At 43.2% G+C, this 10,360-nt stretch overlaps 1 pseudogene; it reads right to left on the bottom strand.

Moving 5' to 3' along the window:
* Positions 1–4,947: 4,947 nt before the first annotated feature.
* On the bottom strand, positions 4,948–6,483 carry LOC121852286 (annotated as a pseudogene).
* Between the last annotated feature and the right edge of the window lie 3,877 nt (positions 6,484–10,360).

The following is a 10,360-nucleotide window of genomic DNA, read 5'->3' as shown; positions in this document are numbered from 1 at the left end:
AAAAAGTTTATTTTCACTTACCTTGAGTCCTAATACCTTGAGTTACTACAATTGCACATAAATAAAGACACACACCCCAATAACAAAGATCCCCTGTATGACCTTACCAAGCTATTGGGGCAAGTGCTGTTAGTGAGCAGTGCCAATGAAAGCCGGCATAGCACACGAGGGGGTGAGTGCCCAGCGCCACGCCCGACTGCCTTTGTTTCCCCAGTGGTGATGTTTACACACCGCACCAGGTACTCGTTTGGGGCTGAGTCGACATAGGTAGTCTCAGGACCGGTTAACATATCTTCAATGGTGTTGGCCATGAGCAAGAAGCAAACTCGGGTCAACGCTTTTGTAGCACAGCCTACTAACCGCTACTCTACCACTTCCCACACACTCACTTTCACACACACGCACAATGTGCGAGTGTGTACACACACACTCCCAGCACGAGGCTGGCTCATTACATCTTGCGGAAAATCACTCCACTGATCAGAATAATTCCACAGTTCAGTTTGCAAGTGCGAGTTCTAGTTTGAAGTCAGTGCTTTTTTTATATTTCATGGAAGCTAGTTCGTAAGTACAGGTGTTCGTAAGTGGAGGACTGCCTGTAATATTGTTGCACCCATATATCTGGCTGGGTGGACACAAGAGGGATAAACTTACCCACTTGTTATCACTGCTCGCTAGGAGATAGAAACTAACCACGAGTGGTGAATTATAAGTCAAGTATGTTAACCATTACACCATATAAAGGATGACACGCAAAGAAATGCAACACATAGTTGTACATTTATCTTTATTTTTAATATCGTATATGTGAAAAAGAGGCAAATGGCTTATGATCATTTTTTACAATGTTACGGTAATGAAAGGTAATCGGTTTTAAAAATTGTAGTCTATATACAGCGATAATCAGTGACAATTTAGAAAACTGGCATCTCAAAATCATGAATATCGTGCGGCAGATATTGATAGTGATACTGGTAGGAACTTCCTGGTTACACCAGCCCACAGGGGATTATTGTGTCCGTCCGTCCGTCGTGCAGGGAGGGGTGGGTGGGGAGGGAGGGGCTGGGTGGGGAGGGGCTGGGTGGGGAGGGTGGGGAGGGGCTGGGTGGGGAGGGGCTGGGTGGGGAGGGTGGGGAGGGGCTGGGTGGGGAGGGTGGGGCTGGCTGGGGGGTGGGAGGGGTGGGGCTGGGTGGGGAGGGGCTGGTCACCCCGTGGTGCCCTTATAAAACTCAACGTTTAACCTATTCACGCCGGCTTGTGCCCGCCCTCACAGTCGGGCATATTTGCGGAATGCACCACGCCGCCGTTGACCCTGGTCATTGACCGAGCAACCCAACGTTCCTATCGGCTCCCTCCGCAGGAATGTGTTGAGAAAATGCATATTCTTCCCTCATATGGGTGAAGCTATCTCGGTTTTGCACCAAATGTATTGAGCAACAGTTCGCCAATCGCGACAGTGTTGCTGGAGGATATGTAGTTCACTGCGAGATTCCTGTGTGCATAGTAACTGTACTGCAAGCAATGATGCCACATGCCATTGTATCTCCATCTTGTTTGCTGGTATCAGTTCCCGTGCTCCCGGCCTCCAGTCGGATTCAGCTGCACGATTTTTCGTCCTGTCATGTACATTACAGTACACAGATATGTGTATGGTACGCTACGTAATTTTTTTCATTCTATAAATTTACCGCATAAGTTATATTTAGCACGTGAAAATATTAATCAAATTTAATACAAAACACTTCCTGTTTAATGTTTTGGTTGACGTTGGGTAATATAAAAACAAAAGGAGGGGATGTTTTCCAAACCATGAACCAAACCTTTGTTAGCCTATATATCTTTGTGTTTGCGGATAACGGATTTGCCGATTGTGGCTATTTTTAAGAACATAACCCCCGCGATGGGCAATGCTTTGCTGTACAGTGTTGTCAAACGTGGCTTACATCATTCTATTGTAGTGACTGTGATTGTCACTGTGTGGTGCCGGGCTTACGAAGCCACGGCGGATAATGTGTTGCCATTATGTGTAGCCCACTTACGGCGCATAGTACCAGCCCTAGCCGGGCTTGGGGAGCACTCGTCAGTGTGGAGGCACAGCGAGCAGTGTGCTGTGCGAGTTCCCGGTGAGGGAGCGAGAGGGAGTGTCAGCCAGCCAGGGTTACGTTGGGGCATGATACGCTGGTTGACCTGCTGACATGTGACCGAATGATATTGGAGGGAGGCCACCGGTGGACAGGGGCCGCTGGGCGGTCATGTGGTCTAAAAGAGCTCTCGGGAGCCTTTGAGAAAGAGCTCGAGAGATCTGGAAGGTGGGCGGGACGAAGGGCAGAACCAGCCCAGCCCAGGGCGATATAACGGGGGCCCCGTGAGGAGCTTGGGGTTATTTCGTGTAGTTGGTGATGAAGATCAATGTCGGGGAGAAGAAGCCTCTAGCCATACGGTCTGGGACCCAGCTTGTGGTCCGGGCCGGGATAGCGCACCATGTCTAGGTCTGCCGTAGGGTGGTTAGACAGGCATTCAATACCCGAGTGTGGGTTGTGTTATGTTATGTTGAAGTTGGTTGAATAAATAGTGTTGCTCCCAAGACAACGTCTGTGACTCAGTTGGACTCACTACACTATGATAGGGTAGTCATAATTGTGTAGTGACATAGAATGGGTCACTACGGCGCATAGCGATGGTTTCTGACAGAGAGGGGAATTGTGGGCGTTACAGCCGATCTGCCAGCAGAGCAGGGTGTAACAGCCGATCTGCCAGCAGAACATGCAATGCCATGGAATGGGTCACTCGGGTGCGTAGCATGTGATAGACCGGAGGTAAGGGATGTGGGCCAAAGGTGACTGAGGGGACACGTGGAGTATAGCCCAGAATCTTTTGGTGGGTTCCAGAAGGGGGGGTGGCCGAGGGCGGAGCCAGGCCACACCGGGGGGCATAAAAGGGAAGTCCCGAGGCTGGATCAGGGCTGTCTGTCGTTGGAATGGAACCCGTCATGCTACGTCTTCATCTCCGGCGTCGTGGGTCAGGCAGCGAACCGGCAGTCCAGACCCGTTTATAGTTATACCGTGTGTGAACAAGTGTCTAAGTGTAGAATAAAAGTGTGTTGCCTCCTACTATTAGTGTCTCAGAAGTGACTCACTACAATAGCATTTCGCAACACAGGATGATCAGAAACAATAACAAAACATTATCACCCAGTTTCATACCCACCCTCTCGCACTCAGCAGCACTGTCTGCACATGTGGATCATCTGCACAAGCAGTTAATATACAAAAGATGATATTAACGGTTACTTATTCCGAAAGTCAGGAATCCGTAATCAATTCCAATGGGAATTTAGTAATGAATTGCACTCACTATCTATCACAAACTCATAAATTGCACAGCACTTGTAGACTCTTAATTGGTCAACAAGTCATCTTTAGGTACCAGTGGTTGGCCCAAGTCTCCGTGTGTTAAGGTCAGTGTTGCAAACCAAGTAATTGTGTTACTATGTTTAGTGACTTTTGAGTTTTCCGAAGTGATGAAAAAGTATCAGGTTGACTAACTATGGTCTAGTGACTTTTTAAAATGCGGACAACAGCAATAAAGATAACGTGCTGGTAAAGAACGATGTTGACTGCTGGCTCAAAGCTGCCTGAGGAGCTATGCAGGTAGCCAACTTGACTGACATTAATGCAGAACTACAATATTTAATTTATATCTACGTCATCATTCATGTTCACATGTTACGAACAAAATACATTTTAAGAATATGAGTAATTTCATTCATTCAAGTTACATATTTTGGCAACATTTTTGGCAACTTTCAAATGTTAAAATAGCGATATCTGGTGACTTTTTTAGGTTTATCTGGTGATTCTCTAACTTTGTTAGATCTGACAAAACTGGGTAAATTTCCCCTCGTTTTTCAAGAAAAATAAAAGAGTATGCCTGCAATTGCTAGCATACACCTCTACACTTGAGGGAACTCCAGAGGGTATTTGGCCTACTCTTCCATGTGCTTAAAGAGGTGGGCCTAGTCACAGTTTACCCTACCACATGTTACTAGCTGATCAACTTAATTGTGGTATAACCATTAATGATGCTGGGTGGACAGAGGCTGCACTACTTCCACTGCTGTGCCATGATATCAAATTGAACCATTGTTCTCTGGATTGCAAGTTCAGTATGCTAATCATTACACAATGTTTGAGTCATACAAGCCAGGATAATGTCTGATACCTTACCCTATGCCACCTTTGTGCCATGATGTATTTTTATTGAGTACCAAGGAATTACTCGAACCTGCACTGCATGAAAAATCTACGGTGGCTGCACAAGTGGGCCTCATCTACAAACCAGTGGTCCTCAAATTTAAACATGAAGCAACAATATTTATGTTTAATGCCACCACACTTGAACATAACCACTGTCAGCTTCGCAGGTGAGCAGTTGAATGATTATGAGTTGAATGATGACAGGACAATGGTTATGTTCTTGTTTAATTCAGAGCTCACAATAGTAAGGTTCCTTTAATCAGACTTGGATTGATTGTTTTTTATTTTATCATTAATAGTGTGAGTTATTTGAGGTAATGGCTATGCTGGTATATGGATATAGTGAGTGTAATGATTTTACGTAAGTATGTTTACAGAGACATTACTCCAGGAGACGAGAAACTGGGACCAATCCTGAAATTAATATTAAAACTGTATAGTCGATGTATTAAAGTTCTTAAATACGTATATTTATTGAAGCAAAGGATTATATTGCATATCACTTACATTGATTGCAATCATTTAAATTTGAATTGACTTCCTGCAACAGGGCATTACAATATTTAGCTATGGACCTTGGCCTAATGACAATTGCCATGATTTGCAAAAAAGTCCGTACAAAGCTAAGACAAAAGGTGTTTAGTTTTACACATTAAGACGTCTATGGGTCATAGTCTTGTCTTAGCTACGATTAGTTGCGTATGCGTAACCCTAATTTATATGGGTACGGCGATAGAGTGGTACTGAATTTGGCAGCTAAAGTGGGAGGAGAGACTGAGTTGGGCCAGTAAAATTCAAAGTGCTGCAAGAGAGATGTGAAAAAAGGAAAAGCTCCATCTTGGCTAAACTTTCCCCCAAACAGACACGGGGACCAGCAGGGAATGGCAGGAAAGCATCCGACTGGATACACTGGCCATCTTTATCAAGGAAATGATCAGGGTTAAACTTATGTGGTGTTTTCCAGTGGATGTCATCGTAAAAAGCAGACATGAGGTTTACCATTACATGGGTTCCCTTTGGAAACAAGTATTCGTTGAACTGCACATCTTTAGATGTAGGGTGCAAAACTCCAAATGGAAGAATGTTACCAAAGCGCTGTATCTCATGGATCACAGCATCCAAGTAGGGCAGGCTGCGTCTGTCCTTCATACATGGCGATCGCTCGGATCCCACAACTCTGTCAATCTCCTCATGACATCGGGCTTGAATGTCGGGGTTCATCATCATGAAGAGGAGGCCCCAGCGTAGTGTGTTGGAGGTAGTCTCCATGCCACCAATGAAAAGTTCCATCAATATCAGAATGAGGGTCTGGTCAGTAAAGCTCCTGTTGGGATTGTCCTTCTCCTTATCAATCTGAGCTAGATATGAGTCAATCGGTCCCTGGGGTTGTGTTGATCTTTTGTGGCACGGTGCTCAGATACTATATCCTTGAGCAAGCATTGCAACTTTGTGTGAATATGGAATACTTTCTGCCATGGCCCAGGCAACTTTAGCAGAAATGGGAATACATTACACAGTATTACCAGCGGCTCTGCTTGTAACTGCACGAGATGCTCAAGGAGGTGTGTAAGCTTTTGGAACTGCTCATTGTTATAATCATATCGGATCCCGTTCAGGAGGGAGCAAATTATGTTGCCACAGCATTGTTTAAATTCAAGTGAGGGTCAAACGCTGAGGTTTCGTGTTTGAAAGTCTCTATTAGATACCTCGCTTCTATCAATATTTTGTCGACTATTGTTGCCTTTCCGAAGCCAAAATTGCGCAATGTTGACAAAGCAAATCGGCGCTGCTGCTTCCATGCGTCTCCATAGGGTGCTAATGCGATACCAATGTTGTGAGTGAGTTTAGTAAAAAGGGGAGTTATTGGTCGGTCAGCAAACTCGTGACCTCGATTCACCAGGACCTCTTTGACTGCCTGGTAGCCGCTCACCAACACAACAGGCGTTCTCCCCAACATTATGGTACAGACTTCTCCATATTTTTTGGCCAATTCTTGCATGCCAATGTGGGGATTCTTGCAACTTAAGACAGTGATGTTCCCCAGCAGCGGTAATGGTTTAGGACCAGGAGGGAAGCCCACTGGGCAGATTGTTGACCCCACTACTTGCAGGGCAGCCCGTACAGTTAGGAATACCATACAGATCAGGGCCAGGCTGATCAGCACTTGACTCATTATCAAGGATTTCCATTCTGGCGAAGTTGCGACATCATCAGCCAGCTGCCCCATCTTGTCGTTCTGTGTTGTAGAGCAGTCAGCAGAGTGAACGCACAGCTCAAGTAGTAGGGTGCACCAAAAGTTGTCTGCACACACAGACACATGCATAGCCTATTTATGAGGACACTACACTAAGCAGAATTAGGCAGCGGTTTACTCGCCTAATTCTACCAGCATATTCAGACAAGTAATAATGAGGGAATCCATTTATATAGATATCATAACTTTAATTGAGGTGACATTGTGAAATAAAGTGTGGCTTGGAAGCATATAATTTTTTTAAAGCATTATATATTTAATCATAAACTATACTATTTATAACAGTTAGTATTAAGCTTCAGTAAAATGCTATTCTGACACAGGCTAGTATGTTCAGTTTTATAGTGAGTAATGCATATGTTAATCATTGGTCCACATATATTATTATTAAAATGTTAATACATGCATTTGTAATGGTTAACATTCAGGCAGACCTCGCTTAGCTCGATCCCATATAATTCTGATTCGTTATAGTGCTCTTGTCCTGGAGAAAAGTATTTTTTATAACAAAAGAATGAAATCAAAACATAAAGCGCTTACGAGTGAGAAAATATACCTTTCCCCATTCTTCACTCAGACTCCCCCCCCCTCCCCACAAATCAAACTATTTGTGGTCACGATTATTTCTGTAAATATATATATATTTCTTCCAACGTTTTTACAGTTTGTTTAGCCAGATGAGAACTCACGAGACCAGTATAAAGTCTCAGGCTCCACCTAAAAGAATCCTCACCACAGAAATTTAACTGAGGGCATCACTAAGACCCTAATTGGAAGCGGAGCAGCTCCAACCTCGTCTTAGCATTATTATTATTATTTGCGCTATTACCAATACCCAATGAAGCCCTCATATTGCTTATATTAAAGAAACAAAAATGTCGGGAACGCATCTCCATATACACAATAGTATAATGAACCCTTTTAGCGTTATTTCAATTTGCTCTCACTTCATGAATGCCTCTTGAATGTTAAACGAGGTCTGACTATATTTAAAAAAATCTCATTGGTGTTCCTATGAGGTCATGACACTGATTTAAAGTAACTCAGAGATTCAGACATCTTAGATTATTAGTCAGAATTTCTAGAGATCTTGTCCTGATGTTTGACGTAGTTTCAAATTCAATATTGTACCTGGTAAATATGGTTGTGATGGCTCTTCAGCCTACCAGTCGACTAAAACAACAATATTTGGTGCATTAAATGTTTAACCATGTAGCCGGCCTCTCCTGTCTACTGCCATGACCATATTAAAGAAATAACACTGTCGGGAACGAATCTCCATATATATAATGTATAATGTATAATGAATATACAATAGTATAATCAACCTCCACCGTCGGCAGTGTGGTGTGTGGAGCGGGGTGCAGGGTTTTTTGCTGCTGCATTAGCATCATTGCTGCATTGGCACTTGTGGACCGCCCATGCTCCTGGTTCTGCTGATAGCTGCATTGGCATTGTTGCTGCGCGTTAGTGCACCGCCCATATTTCCGGTCCTGTTGATGCACTTGGGCTATGCTCATCCCCAAACTCTTATAAACAGCTTGCCTTTAGAGGCTGACTCCTTTGCCTATGACGACCGCTTGTGTTGCGATCGAAACGTCGTGATATGTTTATTCACGTGATTTTTTATTTTATTGTTATTTTTTTCTGTCTACGTGACTTTACCGAAAGAACCATAGAACATAAAATATAATGAACCCTATTTAAATTAGCCTCACTGCCTATACGGTCAGTATTATAAAATGTGCTACGGCTCAACAAAATCATTAAGCATTGTTAAACTCAAACAAAAATGAATTTTAACATTTGCATGTAATACTGTAATAAATAGTGTATAGTACATAAAACGTGAAATAACATGAAAAGAAAAAATACTCCATTTTATTTTCACTTACCTTGAGTCCCGATCCTGGCTTGCTTGTCAGAAGGGGCTTAATGAGTAACTACTTGCACACACACAGGGGCACGCGCACACACACAACAACGACAACAACCACCCGTATAACCTTAACATACTGTTGCTACAATTGTGACGCAATACAATAACAGAAAATCTACAAGCATATTGCAAATATGCGGAACATAAACACATGAACTGATCATTGCTACTAACATTCATCAGGATCTGTTCACAAAGTCACAATCTGCATGCATATTCCTTCGTCAATACCTCATCACTGCTCATGCATCTGATGTCTCCGCTCCTCGACAACACCTCTCACGTCTGCCAGATCCAGCAACTTCTGCGCACCACAGTCCCAATAATTTGAAGGCACGTCCTCAAACTGTGAACATGGAGTAACAGACCACCCATTTTTATCTCCAGCAGCAGTACTCATGGTACAGTCAAATATTGACATTCCTCACATTCAGAGTGTGTGTCTGCTACCGTGATGCGGCTGGCTGGTATGTGTGTATGTTATTAGCATTCTGGTGAGTGGTGGTACAGTGGAAAGTGCATTTCACCATGAACTTTGCAAACAGACTTTGATTCCCAGGCACGTCTAAAATCATCAGCAGATAATATCAGAACTCGGATTGGGTCTCTTCAGCCTCAAATGAGCACTGTAAAATGTGCAATCATCAGCACTCTAGAGACAAAGGCGGCCGAACGTGTTGCTGGCCACATCACCCCCTTGTGCGCCATGCTGGCCTTAATCGTAACTTGCTAATAGCGATTATTCATACGCCTATTTAAAAAACTAGCCCTCAGAAACACGTGTTTCATTAAAAATTTCATCAGGCTCCATAGTCTTCAGTGCAGTCTCCAACCTTTATTAATTATATTTCTCCTGGCCTATATATATTTTTTACAGCAGTGTTATTGACGAGTGTGTTGGACATATTTCTAAAGGTAATGATTGAGCATTCACATCAGCAGATATCCCAGGTATGTACATACAGTTGTCCGATTTTGGGTAACGTGCAAACTCAAACAAAAACTGCTTCTAGTATAAAAAAAAATATGATATAAATGGGAGGGAGGTGTATGGATGGAAGAGGATGGACGGCTACGTCAAAAGGGCTTGCGTTCTGCTGGCTATATTTATAAAAGTTTGTGTTGTTAAGCTTTGTTTGTAACCTTTTTATCACTAGCCCTTCTCTATTCACGACCACAGTAATACGAAAAAAATGTACTGGTAAATATACTCTGGTAAAAAAATTGTCATAGAACAATAAAAAATTTGGCTTGTAAACCAAATGTTACATATATATTCAATGTCAATGTTGTTATGTCGATTCACCGTCTAACAAGTCGTAGAATGTCAGATTTGTCAGCACATATAAAAAATATTTGAATGTGTATATGTGAATGATTGCAGTCTTATATTTCAATAATAAGGAAATGTGGGAGCATCGAGGTGAGGCGTGGGAATTCGAAGCTGTTGAGGATACACTTCCCTCGAGATAACATGAGAGATAATTGGTGGTGAGTGTCTGTTCCCAATGAATATTAGCATCCATAGAGTCAGATGGGTTCTATCACTTTCTTACTTAATTTATGGCTAAAGTGTGCCCACAGGATAAAGTCAATGTATTGCAAATCATTAATGCCTGAGTCGGGTGACACTTGTGTAGTTAGTCACTCAGAGACACTAATAGTAGGAGGCACTCTTTATTATAGCCTTCACAGGTACATGGAGTAACTAGACTATGGTCAGGGCAGCTAACAGGCTGCCTGACTAACAACGCCGAGGAGGTTAAGACGGTGACGAAGACTCCAGTAGCACGACGGGTTCCAAACAACAGCCCCAAACCTTGCTCGGGATCCCCTTTTATCCACCCAGTGTGGCCTCGCTCCGCCTTCCGCCAGACCCCCTTCTAGAACTTATTAAAATTCCCTCACGTG

The sequence above is a fragment of the Callorhinchus milii genome, unplaced genomic scaffold, assembly GCF_018977255.1.
Source record: "Callorhinchus milii isolate IMCB2004 unplaced genomic scaffold, IMCB_Cmil_1.0 Scaffold689, whole genome shotgun sequence".
Lineage (NCBI taxonomy): Eukaryota > Metazoa > Chordata > Chondrichthyes > Chimaeriformes > Callorhinchidae > Callorhinchus > Callorhinchus milii.
The sequence above is the reverse complement of the archived record's forward strand: the minus strand, read 5'-3'. Positions and strand labels throughout refer to the sequence as shown.